Genomic DNA, 26,606 nt, shown 5'->3' with positions numbered 1-26,606 from the left:
TGGAACTCTGTGGCCTGGGAACATGACTGAGGTTGGATTCTGGAAACATGTGTACTGGGAATATGACTGAGGTTTGATTCTGGACACCTATGGCCTGGTAAAATGACTGAGGTTTCATTGTGGAAATATGTGGCTTGGGATTATGAGTGAGGTTTGACGGTGGAACACTCTGGCCTGGCAAAATGACTGAGGCTTGATTCTTGAACCCTGTGGCCTGGGAACTTGACAGAGGTTTGATGGCAGAAACCTGTGGACTGGCAACATGACTGAGGTTTGATGGTGGAACCCTGTGCACTGGGAACATGACTGAGGCCTGATACTGGAACCCCGTGGCCTGGAAACATGACATTGGTTGGATTCTGGAACCCTGTTTCCTGGAACATGACTGAGGTTTGATGGTTGAAGCCTGTGTCCTGGCAAGATGACTTAGGTTTGATTGTGGAACACTCTGGCCTGGGAACATGACTGAGGCTTGATGGTGGAACCGTGGCCTGGAAACTGGACTGAGGTTTGATTGTGGAACCCTTTGGCCTGGGAATATGACTGAGGTTTATTTGTGGAACCCTGTGGGCTGGGAATATGAGTGAGGCTTGATTCTGGAACCCTGTGGCCTGGTAACATGCCTGGGGTTTTAGTTTTGAAACCTGTGTCCAGTGAACATGACTGAGGTTTGATTCTGGAACCCTGTGTTCTGGGAACATGACTGAGGTTTGATTCTGGAACCATGTGGCTTAGGAATATGACGGAGGTTTGAATCTGGAAACCATTGGCCTGGGAACTGACTGATGTTAGATTGTGGAATCCAGTGGCCTGGGAACATGACATCGGTTTGGATTCTGGTACCCTGTTGCCTGGGAACATGTAGTCGGTATCATTCTGGAAACCTGTGGTCTGGGAATATGACTGAGGTTTGATGGTGGTACCCTATGGCATGGTAACATGACTGAGGTTTGATTCTGGATCCCTGTGGTTTGGGAACATGACTGAGGCGTGATTCTGGAAACCTGTGGCCTGGGAACATGAGAACGGTTTGATTCTGGAATCCTGTGGCCTGGGAACATGGCTGAGGTTTGATGGTGGAAACCTGTGGCCTGGCAACATGACTGAGGTTTGTTTCTGGAATCCTGTTCCCTGGGAACATGACTGAGGTTTGATTCTGGAAATCTGTGGCCTGGCAACTTGACTGAGGTTTGATGGCAGAAACCTGTGGACTGGCAACATGACTGAGGTTTGATTGTGGAACCCTGTGCCCTGGAAATATGACTGAGTCTTGGTACTGGAAAACCATGCCCTGAGATTTTGACATTGTTTTGATTCTGGAACCCTGTGTCCTGGGAACCAGATTGAGGTTTGATGGAGGAACCCTGTTGCCTAGGAACATGACTGAGGTTTGATGGTGGTACCCTGTGGCCTGGCAACATGACTGAGGCTTGATTCTGGAACCCTGTGGCCTGGGAACTTGAATGTGGATTGATCGCAGAAACCTGTGGACTGGCAACATGACTGAGCTTTGATGGTGGAACCCTGTGTACTGGGAACATGACTGAGGCCTGATACTGGAACCCCATGGCCTGGGAACATGACATTGGTTTGATTCTGGAAACCTGCTTCCTGGGAACATGACTGAGGTTTTATGGTTGAACCCTGTGGCCTGGCAACATGACTGAGGGTTAATTGCGGAACCCTCAGGCTTGGGAACATGAGTGAGGCTTGATGGTGGAACCCTGTGGCCTGGCAACAGGACTGAGGTTTGATAGTGGAACCCTGTGCCCAAGAACATGACATCGGTTTGGATTCTGGTTCCCTGTTGCCTGGGAACATGAAATCGGTATGATTCTGGAAACCGGAGGGCTGGGAATATGACTGAGCTTTGATGGTGGTGCCCTATGGCCTTGCAACATGACTGAGGTTTGATTCTGGATCCCTGTGGCCTGGCAACATGACTGAGGCTTCGTTCTGGTCCCCTGTGGACTGGGAACATGACGGAGGTTTTATTCTGGAACCCTGTAGCCTGGGAACATAGCTGAGGATTGATTCTGGAAAACTGTGACCTGGGAACATGACATCGGTTGGATTCTGGAACCCTGTGGCATGGAAACATGACTGAGGTTTGATTGTGGAACCCTCTGGCCTGGGAATATGACTGTGGTTTGATTCTGAAATCCTGTGGACTGGGAACATGACTGAGGTTTGGTTCTGGAACCCTGTTCCTTGGGAACATGACTGAGGTTTGATTCTGGACACCTGTGTCCTGGAAACATGACTGAGGTTTGAATGTGGAACCCTGTGGCCTGGGAATATGACTGAGGTTTAATTGTGGAACCCTGTGGGCTGGGAATATGAGTGAGGCTTGATTTTGGAACCCTGTGGCCTGGTAACATGACTGGGGTTTTATTTTTGAAACCTGTGTCCAGGGAACATGACTGAGGTTTTATTCTGTAACCCTGTGTTCTGGGAACATGACTGAAGTTTGATTCTGGAACCATGTGTCCTGGGAATATGACTGAGGTTTGAATCTGGAAACCATTGGCCTGGGAACATGACTGATGTTTGATAGTGGAATACAGTGGCCTGGGAACATGACATCGGTTTGGATTCTGGTACCCTGTTGCCTGGGAACATGTAGTCGATTTGATTCTGGAAACCTGTGGTCTGGGAATATGACTGAGGTTTGATGGTGGTACCCTATGGCCTGGTAACATGACTAAGGTTTGATTCCTGATCCCTGTGCCCTGGGAACCTGACTGAGGCTTGGTTCTGGAACCCTGTGGACTGGGAACATGACATCAGTGGATTCTGGAAACCTGTGGCCTGGGAATATGAGAACGGTTTGATTCTGGAATCCTGTGGCCTGGGACCATGGCTGAGGTTTGATGGTGGAAACCTGTGGCCTGGCAACATGACTGAGGTTTGTTTCTGGAATCCTGTTCCCTGGGAACATGACTGAGGTTTGATTCTGGAAATCTGTGGCCTGGGAACTTGACTGAGGTTTGATGGCAGAAACCTGTGGACTGGCAACATGACTGAGGCTTGATTGTGGAACCCTGTGCCCTGGAAATATGACTGAGTCTTGGTACTGGAAAACCATGCCCTGGGATTTTGACATTGGTTTGATTCTGGATCCCTGTGTCCTGGGAACCAGATTGAGGTTTGATTGAGGAACCCTGTTGCCTGGGAACATGACTGAGGTTTCATGGTGGTACCCTGTGGTCTGGCAACATGACTGAGGCTTGATTCTGGAACCCTGTGGCCTGGGAACTTGAATGTGGTTTGATCGCAGAAACCTGTGGACTGGCAACATGACTGAGGTTTGATGGTGGAACCCTGTGTACTGGGAACATGACTGAGGCCTGATACTGGAACCCCGTGGCCTGGGAACCTGACGTTGGTTTGATTCTGGAACCCTGCTTCCTGGGAACATGACTGAGGTTTGATGGTTGAACCCTGTGGCCTGGCAACAAGACTGAGGCTTGATGGTGGAACCCTGTGGCCTGGCAACAGGACTGAGGTTTGATGGTGAAACCCTGTGACCTAGGAACATGACATCGGTTTGGATTCTGCTTCCGAGTTGCCTGGGAACATGAAATCGGTTTGATTCTGGAAACCGGAGGCCTGGGAATATGACTGAGCTTTGATGGTGGTACCCTATGGCCTTGCAACATGACTGAGGTTTGATTCTGGATCCCTGTGGCCTGGGAACATGACTGAGGCTTCGTTCTGGAACCCTGTGGACTGGGAACATGACTGAAGTTTTATTCTGGAACCCTGTAGCCTGGGAACATACCTGAGGATTGATTCTGGAACCCTGTGTCCTGGGAACATGACATCGGTTGGATTCTGGAACCCTGTGGCATGCAAACATGACTGAGGTTTGATTGTGGAACCCTCTGGCCTGGGAACATGACTGTGGTTTGATTCTGAAACCCTGCGGTCTGGGAACATGATTGAGGTTTGGTTCTGGAACCCTGTTCCCTGGGAACATGACTGAGGTTTGAGTCTGGACACCTGTGTCCTGGGACCATGACTGAGGTTTGAATGTGGAACCCTGTGGCCTGGCAACATGACTGAGGCTTGATGGTGGAACCCTGTGTCCTGGCAACAGGACTGAGGTTTGATGGTGAAACCCTGTGACCTAGGAACATGACATCGGTTTGGATTCTGCTTCCGAGTTGCCTGGGAACATGAAATCGGTTTGATTCTGGAAACCGGAGGCCTGGGAATATGACTGAGCTTTGATGGTGGTACCCTGTGGCCTGGCAACATGACTTAGGCTTGATTCTGGAACCCTGTGGCCTGGGAACTTGAATGTGGATTGATCGCAGAAACCTGTGGACTGGCAACATGACTGAGCTTTGATGGTGGAACCCTGTGTACTGGGAACATGACTGAGGCCTGACACTGGAACCCCATGGCCTGGGAACATGACATTGGTTTGATTCTGGAAACCTGCTTCCTAGGAACATGACTGAGGTTTGATGGTTAAACCCTGTGGCCTGGCAACATGACTGAGGTTTAATTGCGGAATCCTCAGGCTTGGGAACATGAGTGAGGCTTGATGGTGGAACCCTGTGGCCTGGCAACAGGACTGAGGTTTGATAGTGGAACCCTGTGCCCAAGAACATGACATCGGTTTGGATTCTGGTTCCCTGTTGCCTGGGAACATGAAATCGGTAAGATTCTGGAAACCGGAGGGCTGGGAATATGACTGAGCTTTGATGGTGGTACCCTATGGCCTTGCAACATGACTGAGGTTTGATTCTGGATCCCTGTGGCCTGGCAACATGACTGAGGCTTCGTTCTGGTCCCCTGTGGACTGGGAACATGACGGAGGTTTTATTCTGGAACCCTGTAGCGTGAGAACATACCTGAGGATTGATTCTGGAAAACTGTGACCTGGGAACATGACATCGGTTGGATTCTGGAACCCTGTGGCATGGAAACATGACTGAGGTTTCATTGTGGAACCCTCTGGCCTGGGAACATGACTGTGGTTTGATTCTGAAATCCTGTGGACTGGGAACATGACTGAGGTTTGGTTCTGGAACCCTGTTCCCTGGGAAGATGACTGAGGCTTGATGGTGGAACCGTGGCCTGGAAACTGGACTGAGGTTTGATTGTGGAACCCTTTGGCCTGGGAATATGACTGAGGTTTATTTGTGGCACCCTGTGGGCTGGGAATATGAGTGAGGCTTGATTCTGGAACCCTGTGGCCTGGTAACATGACTGGGGTTTTATTTTTGAAACTTGTGTCCAGGGAACATGACTGAGGTTTGATTCTGGAACCCTGTGTTCTCGGAACATGACTGAGGTTTGATTCTGGAACCATGTGGCCTGGGAATATGACTGAGGTTTGAATCTGGAAACCATTGGCCTGGGAACTGACTGATGTTAGATTGTGGAATCCAGTGGCCTGGAAACATGACATCGGTTTGGATTCTGGTACCCTGTTGCCTGGGAATATTTAGTCGGTTTGATTCTGGAAACCTGTGGTCTGGGAATATGACTGAGGTTTGATGGTGGTACCCTATGGCCTGGTAACATGACTAAGCTTTGATTCCTGATCCCTGTGCCCTGGGAACCTGACTGAGGCTTGGTTCTGGAACCCTGTGGACTGGGAACATGACATCAGTGGATTCTGGAAACCTGTGGCCTGGGAATATGAGAACGGTTTGATTCTGGGATACTGTGGCCTGGGACCATGGCTGAGGTTTGATGGTGGAAACCTGTGGCCTGGCAACATGACTGAGGTTTGTTTCTGGAATCCTGTTCCCTGGGAACATGACTGAGGTTTGATTCTGGAAATCTGTGGCCTGGGAACTTGACTGAGGTTTGATGGCAGAAACCTGTGGACTGGCAACATGACTGAGGCTTGATTGTGGAAGCCTGTGCCCTGGAAATATGACTGAGTCTTGGTACTGGAAAACCATGCCCTGGGATTTTGACATTGGTTTGATTCTGGATCCCTGTGTCCTGGGAACCAGATTGAGGTTTGATGGAGGAACCCTGTTGCCTGGGAACATGACTGAGGTTTCATGGTTGTACCCTGTGGTCTGGCAACATGACTGAGGCTTGATTCTGGAACCCTGTGGCCTGGGAACTTGAATGTGGTTTGATCGCAGAAACCTGTGGACTGGCAACATGACTGAGCTTTGATGGTGGAACCCTGTGTACTGGGAACATGACTGAGGCCTGATACTGGAACCCCGTGGCCTGGGAACCTGACGTTGGTTTGATTCTGGAACCCTGCTTCCTGGGAACATGACTGAGGTTTGATGGTTGAACCCTGTGGCCTGGCAACATGACTGAGGCTTGATGGTGGAACCCTGTGGCCTGGCAACAGGACTGAGGTTTGATGGTGAAACCCTGTGACCTAGGAACATGACATCGGTTTGGATTCTGCTTCCGAGTTGCCTGGGAACATGAAATCGGTTTGATTCTGGAAACCGGAGGCCTGGGAATATGACTGAGCTTTGATGGTGGTACCCTATGGCCTTGCAACATGACTGAGGTTTGATTCTGGATCCCTGTGGCCTGGGAACATGACTGAGGCTTCGTTCTGGAACCGTGTGGACTGGGAACATGACTGAAGTTTTTTTCTGGAACCCTGTAGCCTGGGAACATACCTGAGGATTGATTCTGGAACCCTGTATCCTGGGAACATGACATCGGTTGGATTCTGGAACCCTGTGGCATGCAAACATGACTGAGGTTTGATTGTGGAACCCTCTGGCCTGGGAACATGACTGTGGTTTGATTCTGAAACCCTGCGGTCTGGGAACATGATTGAGGTTTGGTTCTGGAACCCTGTTCCCTGGGAACATGACTGAGGCTTGAGTCTGGGCACCTGTGTCCTGGGACCATGACTGAGGTTTGAATGTGGAATCCTGTGGCCTGGCAACATGACTGAGGCTTGATGGTGGAACCCTGTGTCCTGGCAACAGGACTGAGGTTTGATGGTGAAACCCTGTGACCTAGGAACATGACATCGGTTTGGATTCTGCTTCCGAGTTGCCTGGGAACATGAAATCGGTTTGATTCTGGAAACCGGAGGCCTGGGAATTATGACTGAGCTTTGATGGTGGTTCCCTATGGCCTTGAAACATGACTGAGGTTTGATTCTGGAACCCTGTGGACTGGGAACATGACTGAAGTTTTATTCTGGAACCCTGTAGCCTGGGAACATACCTGAGGATTGATTCTGGAACCCTGTGACCTGGGAACATGACATCGGTTGGATTCTGGAACCCTGTGGCATGGAAACATGACTGAGGGTTGATTGTGGAACCCTCTGGCCTGGGAACATGACTGTGGTTTGATTCTGAAACCCTGCGGTCTGGGAACATGATTGAGGTTTGGTTTTGGAACCCTGTTCCCTGGGAATATGACTGAGGTTTGATTCTGGACACCTGTGTCCTGGGAACATGACTGAGGTTTGAATGTGGAACTCTGTGGCCTGGGAACATGACTGAGGTTGGATTCTGGAAACATGTGTACTGGGAATATGACTGAGGTTTGATTCTGGACACCTATGGCCTGGGAAAATGACTGAGGTTTCATTGTGGAAATATGTGGCTTGGGATTATGAGTGAGGTTTGACGGTGGAACACTCTGGCCTGGCAAAATGACTGAGGCTTGATTCTTGAACCCTGTGGCCTGGGAACTTGACAGAGGTTTGATGGCAGAAACCTGTGGACTGGCAACATGACTGAGGTTTGATGGTGGAACCCTGTGCACTGGGAACATGACTGAGGCCTGATACTGGAACCCCGTGGCCTGGAAACATGACATTGGTTGGATTCTGGAACCCTGTTTCCTGGAACATGACTGAGGTTTGATGGTTGAAGCCTGTGTCCTGGCAAGATGACTTAGGTTTGATTGTGGAACACTCTGGCCTGGGAACATGACTGAGGCTTGATGGTGGAACCGTGGCCTGGAAACTGGACTGAGGTTTGATTGTGGAACCCTTTGGCCTGGGAATATGACTGAGGTTTATTTGTGGAACCCTGTGGGCTGGGAATATGAGTGAGGCTTGATTCTGGAACCCTGTGGCCTGGTAACATGCCTGGGGTTTTAGTTTTGAAACCTGTGTCCAGTGAACATGACTGAGGTTTGATTCTGGAACCCTGTGTTCTGGGAACATGACTGAGGTTTGATTCTGGAACCATGTGGCTTAGGAATATGACGGAGGTTTGAATCTGGAAACCATTGGCCTGGGAACTGACTGATGTTAGATTGTGGAATCCAGTGGCCTGGGAACATGACATCGGTTTGGATTCTGGTACCCTGTTGCCTGGGAACATGTAGTCGGTATCATTCTGGAAACCTGTGGTCTGGGAATATGACTGAGGTTTGATGGTGGTACCCTATGGCCTGGTAACATGACTGAGGTTTGATTCTGGATCCCTGTGGTTTGGGAACATGACTGAGGCGTGATTCTGGAAACCTGTGGCCTGGGAACATGAGAACGGTTTGATTCTGGAATCCTGTGGCCTGGGAACATGGCTGAGGTTTGATGGTGGAAACCTGTGGCCTGGCAACATGACTGAGGTTTGTTTCTGGAATCCTGTTCCCTGGGAACATGACTGAGGTTTGATTCTGGAAATCTGTGGCCTGGCAACTTGACTGAGGTTTGATGGCAGAAACCTGTGGACTGGCAACATGACTGAGGTTTGATTGTGGAACCCTGTGCCCTGGAAATATGACTGAGTCTTGGTACTGGAAAACCATGCCCTGAGATTTTGACATTGTTTTGATTCTGGAACCCTGTGTCCTGGGAACCAGATTGAGGTTTGATGGAGGAACCCTGTTGCCTAGGAACATGACTGAGGTTTGATGGTGGTACCCTGTGGCCTGGCAACATGACTGAGGCTTGATTCTGGAACCCTGTGGCCTGGGAACTTGAATGTGGATTGATCGCAGAAACCTGTGGACTGGCAACATGACTGAGCTTTGATGGTGGAACCCTGTGTACTGGGAACATGACTGAGGCCTGATACTGGAACCCCATGGCCTGGGAACATGACATTGGTTTGATTCTGGAAACATGCTTCCTGGGAACATGACTGAGGTTTGATGGTTGAACCCTGTGGCCTGGCAACATGACTGAGGTTTAATTGCGGAACCCTCAGGCTTGGGAACATGAGTGAGGCTTGATGGTGGAACCCTGTGGCCTGGCAACAGGACTGAGGTTTGATAGTGGAACCCTGTGCCCAAGAACATGACATCGGTTTGGATTCTGGTTCCCTGTTGCCTGGGAACATGAAATCGGTATGATTCTGGAAACCGGAGGGCTGGGAATATGACTGAGCTTTGATGGTGGTGCCCTATGGCCTTGCAACATGACTGAGGTTTGATTCTGGATCCCTGTGGCCTGGCAACATGACTGAGGCTTCGTTCTGGTCCCCTGTGGACTGGGAACATGACGGAGGTTTTATTCTGGAACCCTGTAGCCTGGGAACATAGCTGAGGATTGATTCTGGAAAACTGTGACCTGGGAACATGACATCGGTTGGATTCTGGAACCCTGTGGCATGGAAACATGACTGAGGTTTGATTGTGGAACCCTCTGGCCTGGGAATATGACTGTGGTTTGATTCTGAAATCCTGTGGACTGGGAACATGACTGAGGTTTGGTTCTGGAACCCTGTTCCTTGGGAACATGACTGAGGTTTGATTCTGGACACCTGTGTCCTGGAAACATGACTGAGGTTTGAATGTGGAACCCTGTGGCCTGGGAATATGACTGAGGTTTAATTGTGGAACCCTGTGGGCTGGGAATATGAGTGAGGCTTGATTTTGGAACCCTGTGGCCTGGTAACATGACTGGGGTTTTATTTTTGAAACCTGTGTCCAGGGAACATGACTGAGGTTTTATTCTGGAACCCTGTGTTCTGGGAACATGACTGAAGTTTGATTCTGGAACCATGTGTCCTGGGAATATGACTGAGGTTTGAATCTGGAAACCATTGGCCTGGGAACATGACTGATGTTTGATAGTGGAATACAGTGGCCTGGGAACATGACATCGGTTTGGATTCTGGTACCCTGTTGCCTGGGAACATGTAGTCGATTTGATTCTGGAAACCTGTGGTCTGGGAATATGACTGAGGTTTGATGGTGGTACCCTATGGCCTGGTAACATGACTAAGGTTTGATTCCTGATCCCTGTGCCCTGGGAACCTGACTGAGGCTTGGTTCTGGAACCCTGTGGACTGGGAACATGACATCAGTGGATTCTGGAAACCTGTGGCCTGGGAATATGAGAACGGTTTGATTCTGGAATCCTGTGGCCTGGGACCATGGCTGAGGTTTGATGGTGGAAACCTGTGGCCTGGCAACATGACTGAGGTTTGTTTCTGGAATCCTGTTCCCTGGGAACATGACTGAGGTTTGATTCTGGAAATCTGTGGCCTGGGAACTTGACTGAGGTTTGATGGCAGAAACCTGTGGACTGGCAACATGACTGAGGCTTGATTGTGGAACCCTGTGCCCTGGAAATATGACTGAGTCTTGGTACTGGAAAACCATGCCCTGGGATTTTGACATTGGTTTGATTCTGGATCCCTGTGTCCTGGGAACCAGATTGAGGTTTGATTGAGGAACCCTGTTGCCTGGGAACATGACTGAGGTTTCATGGTGGTACCCTGTGGTCTGGCAACATGACTGAGGCTTGATTCTGGAACCCTGTGGCCTGGGAACTTGAATGTGGTTTGATCGCAGAAACCTGTGGACTGGCAACATGACTGAGGTTTGATGGTGGAACCCTGTGTACTGGGAACATGACTGAGGCCTGATACTGGAACCCCGTGGCCTGGGAACCTGACGTTGGTTTGATTCTGGAACCCTGCTTCCTGGGAACATGACTGAGGTTTGATGGTTGAACCCTGTGGCCTGGCAACAAGACTGAGGCTTGATGGTGGAACCCTGTGGCCTGGCAACAGGACTGAGGTTTGATGGTGAAACCCTGTGACCTAGAAACATGACATCGGTTTGGATTCTGCTTCCGAGTTGCCTGGGAACATGAAATCGGTTTGATTCTGGAAACCGGAGGCCTGGGAATATGACTGAGCTTTGATGGTGGTACCCTATGGCCTTGCAACATGACTGAGGTTTGATTCTGGATCCCTGTGGCCTGGGAACATGACTGAGGCTTCGTTCTGGAACCCTGTGGACTGGGAACATGACTGAAGTTTTATTCTGGAACCCTGTAGCCTGGGAACATACCTGAGGATTGATTCTGGAACCCTGTGTCCTGGGAACATGACATCGGTTGGATTCTGGAACCCTGTGGCATGCAAACATGACTGAGGTTTGATTGTGGAACCCTCTGGCCTGGGAACATGACTGTGGTTTGATTCTGAAACCCTGCGGTCTGGGAACATGATTGAGGTTTGGTTCTGGAACCCTGTTCCCTGGGAACATGACTGAGGTTTGATTCTGGACACCTGTGTCCTGGGACCATGACTGAGGTTTGAATGTGGAACCCTGTGGACTGGGAACATGACTGAGGTTGGATTCTGGAAACATGTGTCCTGGGAATATGACTGAGGTTTGATTCTGGACACCTATGGCCTGGGAAAATGACTGAGGTTACATTGTGGAAATATGTGGCCTGGGATTATGAGTGAGGTTTGACGGTGGAACACTCTGGCCTGGCAAAATGACTGAGGCTTGATTCTTGAACCCTGTGGCCTGGGAACTTGACAGAGGTTTGATGGCAGAAACCTGTGGACTGGCAACATGACTGAGGTTTGATGGTGGAACCCTGTGCACTGGGAACATGACTGAGGCCTGATACTGGAAGCCCGTGGCCTGGGAACATGACATTGGTTGGATTCTGGAAACCTGCTTCCTGGGAACATGACTGAGGTTTGATGGTTGAACCCTGTGGCCTGGCAACATGACTGAGGTTTAATTGCGGAACCCTCAGGCTTGGGAACATGAGTGAGGCTTGATGGTGGAACCCTGTGGCCTGGCAACAGGACTGAGGTTTGATAGTGGAACCCTGTGCCCAAGAACATGACATCGGTTTGGATTCTGGTTCCCTGTTGCCTGGGAACATGAAATCGGTATGATTCTGGAAACCGGAGGGCTGGGAATATGACTGAGCTTTGATGGTGGTGCCCTATGGCCTTGCAACATGACTGAGGTTTGATTCTGGATCCCTGTGGCCTGGCAACATGACTGAGGCTTCGTTCTGGTCCCCTGTGGACTGGGAACATGACGGAGGTTTTAGTCTGGAACCCTGTAGCCTGGGAACATAGCTGAGGATTGATTCTGGAAAACTGTGACCTGGGAACATGACATCGGTTGGATTCTGGAACCCTGTGGCATGGAAACATGACTGAGGTTTGATTGTGGAACCCTCTGGCCTGGGAACATGACTGTGGTTTGATTCTGGAACCCTGTGTTCTGGGAACATGACTGAGGTTTGATTCTGGAACCATGTGGCCTGGGAATATGACTGAGGTTTGAATCTGGAAACCATTGGCCTGGGAACTGACTGATGTTAGATTGTGGAATCCAGTGGCCTGGGAACATGACATCGGTTTGGATTCTGCTACCCTGTTGCCTGGGAACAAGTAGTCGGTATGATTCTGGAAACCTGTGGTCTGGGAATATGACTGAGGTTTGATGGTGGTACCCTATGGCCTGGTAACATGACTGAGGTTTGATTCTGGATCCCTGTGGTCTGGGAACATGACTGAGGCGTGATTCCGGAAACCTGTGGCCTGGGAACATGACATCTCTTTAGATTGTGGAATACTGTGCCCTGGGAACCTGACTGAGGCTTGGTTCTGGAACCCTGTGGACTGGGAACATGACATCAGTGGATTCTGGAAACCTGTGGCCTGGGAACATGAGAACGGTTTGATTCTGGAATCCTGTGGCCTGGGAACATGGCTGAGGTTTGATGGTGGAAACCTGTGGCCTGGCAACATGACTGAGGTTTGTTTCTGGAATCCTGTTCCCTGGGAACATGACTGAGGTTTGATTCTGGAAATCTGTGGCCTGGGAACTTACTGAGGTTTGATGGCAGAAACCTGTGGACTGGCAACATGACTGAGGTTTGATTGTGGAACCCTGTGCCCTGGAAATATGACTGAGTCTTGGTACTGGAAAACCATGCCCTGGGATTTTGACATTGTTTTGATTCTGGAACCCTGTGTCCTGGGAACCAGATTGAGGTTTGATGGAGGAACCCTGTTGCCTAGGAACATGACTGAGGTTTGATGGTGGTACCCTGTGGCCTGGCAACATGACTGAGGCTTGATTCTGGAACCCTGTGGCCTGGGAACTTGAATGTGGATTGATCGCAGAAACCTGTGGCCTGGCAACATGACTGAGGTTTAATTGCGGAACCCTCAGGCTTGGGAACATGAGTGAGGCTTGATGGTGGAACCCTGTGGCCTGGCAACAGGACTGAGGTTTGATAGTGGAACCCTGTGCCCAAGAACATGACATCGGTTTGGATTCTGTTTCCCTGTTGCCTGGGAACATGAAATCGGTATGATTCTGGAAACCGGAGGGCTGGGAATATGACTGAGCTTTGATGGTGGTGCCCTATGGCCTTGCAACATGACTGAGGTTTGATTCTGGATCCCTGTGGCCTGGCAACATGACTGAGGCTTCGTTCTGGTCCCCTGTGGACTGGGAACATGACGGAGGTTTTAGTCTGGAACCCTGTAGCCTGGGAACATAGCTGAGGATTGATTCTGGAAAACTGTGACCTGGGAACATGACATCGGTTGGATTCTGGAACCCTGTGGCATGGAAACATGACTGAGGTTTGGTTGTGGAACCCTCTGGCCTGGGAACATGACTGTGGTTTGATTCTGAAATCCTGTGGACTGGGAACATGACTGAGGTTTGGTTCTGGAACCCTGTTCCTTGGGAACATGACTGAGGTTTGATTCTGGACAACTGTGTCCTGGAAACATGACTGAGGTTTGAATGTGGAACCCTGTGGCCTGGGAATATGACTGAGGTTTAATTGTGGAACCCTGTGGGCTGGGAATATGAGTGAGGCTTGATTTTGGAACCCTGTGGCCTGGTAACATGACTGGGGTTTTATTTTTGAAACCTGTGTCCAGGGAACATGACTGAGGTTTTATTCTGGAATCCTGTGTTCTGGGAACATGACTGAAGTTTGATTCTGGAACCATGTGGCCTGGGAATATGACTGAGGTTTGAATCTGGAAACCATTGGCCTGGGAACATGACTGATGTTTGATAGTGGAATCCAGTGGCCTGGGAACATGACATCGGTTTGGATTCTGGTACCCTGTTGCCTGGAAACATGTAGTCGATTTAATTCTGGAAACCTGTGGTCTGGGAATATGACTGAGGTTTGATGGTGGTACCCTATGGCCTGGTAACATGACTAAGGTTTGATTCCTGATACCTGTGCCCTGGGAACCTGACTGAGGCTTGGTTCTGGAACCCTGTGGACTGGGAACATGACATCAGTGGATTCTGGAAACCTGTGGCCTGGGAATATGAGAACGGTTTGATTCTGGAATCCTGTGGCCTGGGACCATGGCTGAGGTTTGATGGTGGAAACCTGTGGCCTGGCAACATGACTGAGGTTTGTTTCTGGAATCCTGTTCCCTGGGAACATGACTGAGGTTTGATTCTGGAAATCTGTGGCCTGGGAACTTGACTGAGGTTTGATGGCAGAAACCTGTGGACTGGCAACATGACTGAGGCTTGATTGTGGAAGCCTGTGCCCTGGAAATATGACTGAGTCTTGGTACTGGAAAACCATGCCCTGGGATTTTGACATTGGTTTGATTCTGGATCCCTGTGTCCTGGGAACCAGATTGAGGTTTGATGGAGGAACCCTGTTGCCTGGGAACATGACTGAGGTTTCATGGTGGTACCCTGTGGTCTGGCAACATGACTGAGGCTTGATTCTGGAACCCTGTGGCCTGGGAACTTGAATGTGGTTTGATCGCAGAAACCTGTGGACTGGCAACATGACTGAGCTTTGATGGTGGAACCCTGTGTACTGGGAACATGACTGAGGCCTGATACTGTAACCCCGTGGCCTGGGAACATGACGTTGGTTTGATTCTGGAACCCTGCTTCCTGGGAACATGACTGAGGTTTGATGGTTGAACCCTGTGGCCTGGCAACAAGACTGAGGCTTGATGGTGGAACCCTGTGGCCTGGCAACAGGACTGAGGTTTGATGGTGAAACCCTGTGACCTAGGAACATGACATCGGTTTGGATTCTGCTTCCGAGTTGCCTGGGAACATGAAACCGGTTTGATTCTGGAAACCGGAGGCCTGGGAATATGACTGAGCTTTGATGGTGGTACCCTATGGACTTGCAACATGACTGAGGTTTGATTCTGGATCCCTGTGGCCTGGGAACATGACTGAAGTTTTATTCTGGAACCCTGTAGCCTGGGAACATACCTGAGGATTGATTCTGGAACCCTGTGTCCTGGGAACATGACATCGGTTGGATTCTGGAACCCTGTGGCATGCAAACATGACTGAGGTTTGATTGTGGAACCCTCTGGCCTGGGAACATGACTGTGGTTTGATTCTGAAACCCTGCGGTCTGGGAACATGATTGAGGTTTGGTTCTGGAACCCTGTTCCCTGGGAACATGACTGAGGTTTGAGTCTGGACAACTGTGTCCTGGGACCATGACTGAGGTTTGAATGTGGAACCCTGTGGCCTGGCAACATGACTGAGGCTTGATGGTGGAACCCTGTGTCCTGGCAACAGGACTGAGGTTTGATGGTGAAACCCTGTGACCTAGGAACATGACATCGGTTTGGATTCTGCTTCCGAGTTGCCTGGGAACATGAAATCGGTTTGATTCTGAAAACCGGAGGCCTGGGAATATGACTGAGCTTTGATGGTGGTTCCCTATGGCCTTGAAACATGACTGAGGTTTGATACTGGAACCCTGTGGACTGGGAACATGACTGAAGTTTTATTCTGGAACCCTGTAGCCTGGGAACATACCTGAGGATTGATTCTGGAACCCTGTGACCTGGGAACATGACATCGGTTGGATTCTGGAACCCTGTGGCATGCAAACATGACAGAGGTTTGATGGTTGAACCCTGTGGCCTGGCAACATGACTGAGGTTTAATTGCGGAACCCTCAGGCTTGGGAACATGAGTGAGGCTTGATGGTGGAACCCTGTGGCCTGTCCACAGGACTGAGGTTTGATAGTGGAACCCTGTGCCCAAGAACATGACATCGGTTTGGATTCTGGTTCCCTGTTGCCTGGGAACATGAAATCGGTATGATTCTGGAAACCGGAGGGCTGGGAATATGACTGAGCTTTGATGGTGGTGCCCTATGGCCTTGCAACATGACTGAGGTTTGATTCTGGATCCCTGTGGCCTGGCAACATGACTGAGGCTTCGTTCTGGTCCCCTGTGGACTGGGAACATGACGGAGGTTTTATTCTGGAACCCTGTAGCCTGGGAACATAGCTGAGGATTGATTCTGGAAAACTGTGACCTGGGAACATGACATCGGTTGGATTCTGGAACCCTGTGGCATGGAAACATGACTGAGGTTTGATTGTGGAACCCTCTGGCCTGGGAACATGACTGTGGTTTGATTCTGGAACCCTGTGTTCTGGGAACATGACTGAGGTTTGATTCTGGAACCATGTGGCCTGGGAATATGACGGAGGTTTGAATCTGGAAACCATTGGCCTGGGAACTGACTGATGTTAGATTGTGGAATCCAGTGGCCTGGGAACATGACATCGGTTTGGATTCTGGTACCCTGTTGCCTGGGAATATGTAGTCGGTTTGATTCTGGAAACCTGTGGTCTGGGAATATGACTGAGGTTTGATGGTGGTACCCTATGGCCTGGTAACATGACTGAGGTTTGATTCTGGATCCCTGTGGTCTGGGAACATGACTGAGGCGTGATTCTGGAAACTTGTGGCCTGGGAACATGACATCTCTTTAGATTGTGGAATACTGTGCCCTGGGAACCTGACTGAGGCTTGGTTCTGGAACCCTGTGGACTGGGAACATGACATCAGTGGATTCTGGAAACCTGTGGCCTGGGAACATGAGAACGGTTTGATTCTGGAATCCTGTGGCCTGGGAACATGGCTGAGGTTTGATGGTGGAAACCTGTGGCCTGGCAACATGACTGAGGTTTGTTTCTGGAATCCTGTTCCCTGGGAACATGACTGAGGTTTGATTCTGGAAATCTGTGGCCTGGGAACTTGACTGAGGTTTGATGGCAGAAACCTGTGGACTGGCAACATGACTGAGGCTTGATTGTGGAACCCTGTGCCCTGGAAATATGACTGAGGCCTGGTACTGGAAAACCATGCCCTGGGATTTTGACATTGTTTTGATTCTGGAACCCTGTGTCCTGGGAACCAGATTGAGGTTTGATGGAGGAACCCTGTTGCCTAGGAACATGACTGAGGTTTGATGGTGGTACCCTGTGGCCTGGCAACATGACTGAGGCTTGATTCTGGATCCCTGTGGCCTGGGAACTTGAATGTGGATTGATCGCAGAAACCTGTGGACTGGCAACATGACTGAGCTTTGATGGTGGAACCCTGTGTACTGGGAACATGACTGAGGCCTGACACTGGAACCCCATGGCCTGGGAACATGACATTGGTTTGATTCTGGAAACCTGCTTCCTGGGAACATGACTGAGGTTTGATGGTTGAACCCTGTGGCCTGGCAACATGACTGAGGTTTAATTGCGGAACCCTCAGGCTTGGGAACATGAGTGAGGCTTGATGGTGGAACCCTGTGGCCTGGCAACAGGACTGAGGTTTGATAGTGGAACCCTGTGCCCAAGAACATGACATCGGTTTGGATTCTGGTTCCCTGTTGCCTGGGAACATGAAATCGGTATGATTCTGGAAACCGGAGGGCTGGGAATATGACTGAGCTTTGATGGTGGTGCCCTATGGCCTTGCAACATGACTGAGGTTTGATTCTGGATCCCTGTGGCCTGGCAACATGACTGAGGCTTCGTTCTGGTCCCCTGTGGACTGGGAACATGACGGAGGTTTTAGTCTGGAACCCTGTAGCCTGGGAACATAGCTGAGGATTGATTCTGGAAAACTGTGACCTGGGAACATGACATCGGTTGGATTCTGGAACCCTGTGGCATGGAAACATGACTGAGGTTTGATTGTGGAACCCTCTGGCCTGGGAACATGACTGTGGTTTGATTCTGAAATCCTGTGGACTGGGAACATGACTGAGGTTTGGTTCTGGAACCCTGTTCCTTGGGAACATGACTGAGGTTTGATTCTGGACACCTGTGTCCTGGAAACATGACTGAGGTTTGAATGTGGAACCCTGTGGCCTGGGAATATGACTGAGGTTTAATTGTGGAACCCTGTGGGCTGGGAATATGAGTGAGGCTTGATTTTGGAACCCTGTGGCCTGGTAACATGACTGGGGTTTTATTTTTGAAACCTGTGTCCAGGGAACATGACTGAGGTTTTATTCTGGAACCCTGTGTTCTGGGAACATGACTGAAGTTTGATTCTGGAACCATGTGGCCTGGGAATATGACTGAGGTTTGAATCTGGAAACCATTGGCCTGGGAACATGACTGATGTTTGATAGTGGAATACAGTGGCCTGGGAACATGACATCGGTTTGGATTCTGGTACCCTGTTGCCTGGAAACATGTAGTCGATTTGATTCTGGAAACCTGTGGTCTGGGAATATGACTGAGGTTTGATGGTGGTACCCTATGGCCTGGTAACATGACTAAGGTTTGATTCCTGATCCCTGTGCCCTGGGAACCTGACTGAGGCTTGGTTCTGGAACCCTGTGGACTGGGAACATGACATCAGTGGATTCTGGAAACCTGTGGCCTGGGAATATGAGAACGGTTTGATTCTGGAATCCTGTGGCCTGGGACCATGGCTGAGGTTTGATGGTGGAAACCTGTGGCCTGGCAACATGACTGAGGTTTGTTTCTGGAATCCTGTTCCCTGGGAACATGACTGAGGTTTGATTCTGGAAATCTGTGGCCTGGGAACTTGACTGAGGTTTGATGGCAGAAACCTGTGGACTGGCAACATGACTGAGGCTTGATTGTGGAAGCCTGTGCCCTGGAAATATGACTGAGTCTTGGTACTGGAAAACCATGCCCTGGGATTTTGACATTGGTTTGATTCTGGATCCCTGTGTCCTGGGAACCAGATTGAGGTTTGATGGAGGAACCCTGTTGCCTGGGAACATGACTGAGGTTTCATGGTGGTACCCTGTGGTCTGGCAACATGACTGAGGCTTGATTCTGGAACCCTGTGGCCTGGGAACTTTTATGTGGTTTGATCGCAGAAACCTGTGGACTGGCAACATGACTGAGCTTTGATGGTGGAACCCTGTGTACTGGGAACATGACTGAGGCCTGATACTGGAACCCCGAGGCCTGGGAACCTGACGTTGGTTTGATTCTGGAACCCTGCTTCCTGGGAACATGACTGAGGTTTGATGGTTGAACCCTGTGGCCTGGCAACAGGACTGAGGTTTGATGGTGAAACCCTGTGACCTAGAAACATGACATCGGTTTGGATTCTGCTTCCGAGTTGCCTGGGAACATGAAATCGGTTTGATTCTGGAAACCGGAGGCCTGGGAATATGACTGAGCTTTGATGGTGGTACCCTATGGCCTTGCAACATGACTGAGGTTTGATTCTGGATCCCTGTGGCCTGGGAACATGACTGAGGCTTCGTTCTGGAACCCTGTGGACTGGGAACATGACTGAAGTTTTATTCTGGAACCCTGTAGCCTGGGAACATACCTGAGGATTGATTCTGGAACCCTGTGTCCTGGGAACATGACATCGGTTGGATTCTGGAACCCTGTGGCATGCAAACATGACTGAGGTTTGATTGTGGAACCCTCTGGCCTGGGAACATGACTGTGGTTTGATTCTGAAACCCTGCGGTCTGGGAACATGATTGAGGTTTGGTTCTGGAACCCTGTTCCCTGGGAACATGACTGAGGTTTGATTCTGGACACCTGTGTCCTGGGAACATGACTGAAGTTTGAATGTGGAACCCTGTGGACTGGGAACATGACTGAGTTTGGATTCTGGAAACATGTGTCCTGGGAATATGACTGAGGTTTGATTCTGGACACCTATGGCCTGGGAAAATGACTGAGGTTACATTGTGGAAATATGTGGCCTGGGATTATGAGTGAGGTTTGACGGTGGAACACTCTGGCCTGGCAAAATGACTGAGGCTTGATTCTTGAACCCTGTGGCCTGGGAACTTGACAGAGGTTTGATGGCAGAAACCTGAGGACTGGCAACATGACTGAGGTTTGATGGTGGAACCCTGTGCACTGGGAACATGACGGAGGCCTGATACTGGAAGCCCGTGGCCTGGGAACATGACATTGGTTTGATTCTGGAAACCTGCTTCCTGGGAACATGACTGAGGTTTGATGGTTGAACCCTGTGGCCTGGCAACATGACTGAGGTTTAATTGCGGAACCCTCAGGCTTGGGAACATGAGTGAGGCTTGATGGTGGAACCCTGTGGCCTGGCAACAGGACTGAGGTTTGATAGTGGAACCCTGTGCCCAAGAACATGACATCGGTTTGGATTCTGGTTCCCTGTTGCCTGGGAACATGAAATCGGTATGATTCTGGAAACCGGAGGGCTGGGAATATGACTGAGCTTTGATGGTGGTGCCCTGTGGCCTTGCAACATGACTGAGGTTTGATTCTGGATCCCTGTGGCCTGACAACATGACTGAGGCTTCGTTCTGGTCCCCTGTGGACTGGGAACATGACGGAGGTTTTAGTCTGGAACCCTGTAGCCTGGGAACATAGCTGAGGATTGATTCTGGAAAACTGTGACCTGGGAACATGACATCGGTTGGATTCTGGAACCCTGTGGCATGGAAACATGACTGAGGTTTGATTGTGGAACCCTCTGGCCTGGGAACATGACTGTGGTTTGATTCTGGAACCCTGTGTTCTGGGAACATGACTGAGGTTTGATTCTGGAACCATGTGGCCTGGGAATATGACTGAGGTTTGAATCTGGAAACCATTGGCCTGGGAACTGACTGATGTTAGATTGTGGAATCCAGTGGCCTGGGAACATGACATCGGTTTGGATTCTGGTACCCTGTTGCCTGGGAACATGTAGTCGGTTTGATTCTGGAAACCTGTGGTCTGGGAATATGACTGAGGTTTGATGGTGGTACCCTATGGCCTGGTAACATGACTGAGGTTTGATTCTGGATCCCTGTGGTCTGGGAACAAGACTGAGGCGTGATTCTGGAAACCTGTGGCCTGGGAACATGACATCTCTTTAGATTGTGGAATACTGTGCCCTGGGAACCTGACTGAGGCTTGGTTCTGGCACCCTGTGGACTGGGAACATGACATCAGTGGATTCTGGAAACCTGTGGCCTGGGAACATGAGAACGGTTTGATTCTGGAATCCTGTGGCCTGGGAACATGGCTGAGGTTTGATGGTGGAAACCTGTGGCCTGGCAACATGACTGAGGTTTGTTTCTGGAATCCTGTTCCCTGGGAACATGACTGAGGTTTGATTCTGGAAATCTGTGGCCTGGGAACTTACTGAGGTTTGATGGCAAAAACCTGTGGACTGGCAACATGACTGAGGTTTGATTGTGGAACCCTGTGCCCTGGAAATATGACTGAGTCTTGGTACTGGAAAACCATGCCCTGGGATTTTGACATTGTTTTGATTCTGGAACCCTGTGTCCTGGGAACCAGATTGAGGTTTGATGGAGGAACCCTGTTGCCTAGGAACATGACTGAGGTTTGATGGTGGTACCCTGTGGCCTGGCAACATGACTGAGGCTTGATTCTGGAACCCTGTGGCCTGGGAACTTGAATGTGGATTGATCGCAGAAACCTGTGGACTGGCAACATGACTGAGCTTTGATGGTGGAACCCTGTGTACTGGGAACATGACTGAGGCCTGACACTGGAACCCCATGGCCTGGGAACATGACATTGGTTTGATTCTGGAAACCTGCTTCCTGGGAACATGACTGAGGTTTGATGGTTGAACCCTGTGGCCTGGCAACATGACTGAGGTTTAATTGCGGAACCCTCAGGCTTGGGAACATGAGTGAGGCTTGATGGTGGAACCCTGTGGCCTGGCAACATGACTGAGGCTTGATGGTGGAACCCTGTGTCCTGGCAACAGGACTGAGGTTTGATGGTGAAACCCTGTGACCTAGGAACATGACATCGGTTTGGATTCTGCTTCCGAGTTGCCTGGGAACATGAAATCGGTTTGATTCTGGAAACCGGAGGCCTGGGAATATGACTGAGCTTTGATGGTGGTTCCCTATTGCCTTGAAACATGACTGAGGTTTGATACTGGAACCCTGTGGACTGGGAACATGACTGAAGTTTTATTCTGGAACCCTGTAGCCTGGGAACATACCTGAGGATTGATTCTGGAACCCTGTGACCTGGGAACATGACATCGGTTGGATTCTGGAACCCTGTGGCATGCAAACATGACAGAGGTTTGATGGTTGAACCCTGTGGCCTGGCAACATGACTGAGGTTTAATTGCGGAACCCTCAGGCTTGGGAACATGAGTGAGGCTTGATGGTGGAACCCTGTGGCCTGGCAACAGGACTGAGGTTTGATAGTGGAACCCTGTGCCCAAGAACATGACATCGGTTTGGATTCTGGTTCCCTGTTGCCTGGGAACATGAAATCGGTATGATTCTGGAAACCGGAGGGCTGGGAATATGACTGAGCTTTGATGGTGGTGCCCTATGGCCTTGCAACATGACTGAGGTTTGATTCTGGATCCCTGTGGCCTGGCAACATGACTGAGGCTTCGTTCTGGTCCCCTGTGGACTGGGAACATGACGGAGGTTTTATTCTGGAACCCTGTAGCCTGGGAACATAGCTGAGGATTGATTCTGGAAAACTGTGACCTGGGAACATGACATCGGTTGGATTCTGGAACCCTGTGGCATGGAAACATGACTGAGGTTTGATTGTGGAACCCTCTGGCCTGGGAACATGACTGTGGTTTGATTCTGGAACCCTGTGTTCTGGGAACATGACTGAGGTTTGATTCTGGAACCATGTGGCCTGGGAATATGACGGAGGTTTGAATCTGGAAACCATTGGCCTGGGAACTGACTGATGTTAGATTGTGGAATCCAGTGGCCTGGGAACATGACATCGGTTTGGATTCTGGTACCCTGTTGCCTGGGAATATGTAGTCGGTTTGATTCTGGAAACCTGTGGTCTGGGAATATGACTGAGGTTTGATGGTGGTACCCTATGGCCTGGTAACATGACTGAGGTTTGATTCTGGATCCCTGTGGTCTGGGAACATGACTGAGGCGTGATTCTGGAAACTTGTGGCCTGGGAACATGACATCTCTTTAGATTGTGGAATACTGTGCCCTGGGAACCTGACTGAGGCTTGGTTCTGGAACCCTGTGGACTGGGAACATGACATCAGTGGATTCTGGAAACCTGTGGCCTGGGAACATGAGAACGGTTTGATTCTGGAATCCTGTGGCCTGGGAACATGGCTGAGGTTTGATGGTGGAAACCTGTGGCCTGGCAACATGACTGAGGTTTGTTTCTGGAATCCTGTTCCCTGGGAACATGACTGAGGTTTGATTCTGGAAATCTGTGGCCTGGGAACTTGACTGAGGTTTGATGGCAGAAACCTGTGGACTGGCAACATGACTGAGGTTTGATTGTGGAACCCTGTGCCCTGGAAATATGACTGAGTCTTGGTACTGGAAAACCATGCCCTGGGATTTTGACATTGTTTTGATTCTGGAACCCTGTGTCCTGGGAACCAGATTGAGGTTTGATGGAGGAACCCTGTTGCCTAGGAACATGACTGAGGTTTGATGGTGGTACCCTGTGGCCTGGCAACATGACTGAGGCTTGATTCTGGATCCCTGTGGCCTGGGAACTTGAATGTGGATTGATCGCAGAAACCTGTGGACTGGCAACATGACTGAGCTTTGATGGTGGAACCCTGTGTACTGGGAACATGACTGAGGCCTGACACTGGAACCCCATGGCCTGGGAACATGACATTGGTTTGATTCTGGAAACCTGCTTCCTGGGAACATGACTGAGGTTTGATGGTTGAACCCTGTGGCCTGGCAACATGACTGAGGTTTAATTGCGGAACCCTCAGGCTTGGGAACATGAGTGAGGCTTGATGGTGGAACCCTGTGGCCTGGCAACAGGACTGAGGTTTGATAGTGGAACCCTGTGCCCAAGAACATGACATCGGTTTGGATTCTGGTTCCCTGTTGCCTGGGAACATGAAATCGGTATGATTCTGGAAACCGGAGGGCTGGGAATATGACTGAGCTTTGATGGTGGTGCCCTATGGCCTTGCAACATGACTGAGGTTTGATTCTGGATCCCTGTGGCCTGGCAACATGACTGAGGCTTCGTTCTGGTCCCCTGTGGACTGGGAACATGACGGAGGTTTTATTCTGGAACCCTGTAGCCTGGGAACATAGCTGAGGATTGATTCTGGAAAACTGTGACCTGGGAACATGACATCGGTTGGATTCTGGAACCCTGTGGCATGGAAACATGACTGAGGTTTGATTGTGGAACCCTCTGGCCTGGGAACATGACTGTGGTTTGATTCTGAAATCCTGTGGACTGGGAACATGACTGAGGTTTGGTTCTGGAACCCTGTTCCTTGGGAACATGACTGAGGTTTGATTCTGGACACCTGTGTCCTGGAAACATGACTGAGGTTTGAATGTGGAACCCTGTGGCCTGGGAATATGACTGAGGTTTAATTGTGGAACCCTGTGGGCTGGGAATATGAGTGAGGCTTGATTTTGGAACCCTGTGGCCTGGTAACATGACTGGGGTTTTATTTTTGAAACCTGTGTCCAGGGAACATGACTGAGGTTTTATTCTGGAACCCTGTGTTCTGGGAACATGACTGAAGTTTGATTCTGGAACCATGTGGCCTGGGAATATGACTGAGGTTTGAATCTGGAAACCATTGGCCTGGGAACATGACTGATGTTTGATAGTGGAATACAGTGGCCTGGGAACATGACATCGGTTTGGATTCTGGTACCCTGTTGCCTGGAAACATGTAGTCGATTTGATTCTGGAAACCTGTGGTCTGGGAATATGACTGAGGTTTGATGGTGGTACCCTATGGCCTGGTAACATGACTAAGGTTTGATTCCTGATCCCTGTGCCCTGGGAACCTGACTGAGGCTTGGTTCTGGAACCCTGTGGACTGGGAACATGACATCAGTGGATTCTGGAAACCTGTGGCCTGGGAATATGAGAACGGTTTGATTCTGGAATCCTGTGGCCTGGGACCATGGCTGAGGTTTGATGGTGGAAACCTGTGGCCTGGCAACATGACTGAGGTTTGTTTCTGGAATCCTGTTCCCTGGGAACATGACTGAGGTTTGATTCTGGAAATCTGTGGCCTGGGAACTTGACTGAGGTTTGATGGCAGAAACCTGTGGACTGGCAACATGACTGAGGCTTGATTGTGGAAGCCTGTGCCCTGGAAATATGACTGAGTCTTGGTACTGGAAAACCATGCCCTGGGATTTTGACATTGGTTTGATTCTGGATCCCTGTGTCCTGGGAACCAGATTGAGGTTTGATGGAGGAACCCTGTTGCCTGGGAACATGACTGAGGTTTCATGGTGGTACCCTGTGGTCTGGCAACATGACTGAGGCTTGATTCTGGAACCCTGTGGCCTGGGAACTTGAATGTGGTTTGATCGCAGAAACCTGTGGACTGGCAACATGACTGAGCTTTGATGGTGGAACCCTGTGTACTGGGAACATGACTGAGGCCTGATACTGGAACCCCGTGGCCTGGGAACCTGATGTTGGTTTGATTCTGGAACCCTGCTTCCTGGGAACATGACTGAGGTTTGATGGTTGAACCCTGTGGCCTGGCAACAAGACTGAGGCTTGATGGTGGAACCCTGTGGCCTGGCAACAGGACTGAGGTTTGATGGTGAAACCCTGTGACCTAGAAACATGACATCGGTTTGGATTCTGCTTCCGAGTTGCCTGGGAACATGAAATCGGTTTGATTCTGGAAACCGGAGGCCTGGGAATATGACTGAGCTTTGATGGTGGTACCCTATGGCCTTGCAACATGACTGAGGTTTGATTCTGGATCCCTGTGGCCTGGGAACATGACTGAGGCTTCGTTCTGGAACCCTGTGGACTGGGAACATGACTGAAGTTTTATTCTGGAACCCTGTAGCCTGGGAACATACCTGAGGATTGATTCTGGAACCCTGTGTCCTGGGAACATGACATCGGTTGGATTCTGGAACCCTGTGGCATGCAAACATGACTGAGGTTTGATTGTGGAACCCTCTGGCCTGGGAACATGACTGTGGTTTGATTCTGAAACCCTGCGGTCTGGGAACATGATTGAGGTTTGTTTCTGGAACCCTGTTCCCTGGGAACATGACTGAGGTTTGATTCTGGACACCTGTGTCCTGGGAACATGACTGAGGTTTGAATGTGGAACCCTGTGGACTGGGAACATGACTGAGGTTGGATTCTGGAAACATGTGTCCTGGGAATATGACTGAGGTTTGATTCTGGACA

Source organism: Eschrichtius robustus, chromosome 14 (assembly GCF_028021215.1).
Source record: "Eschrichtius robustus isolate mEscRob2 chromosome 14, mEscRob2.pri, whole genome shotgun sequence".
Taxonomy (NCBI): domain Eukaryota; kingdom Metazoa; phylum Chordata; class Mammalia; order Artiodactyla; family Eschrichtiidae; genus Eschrichtius; species Eschrichtius robustus.
Note: the sequence above shows the minus strand (reverse complement) of the source record.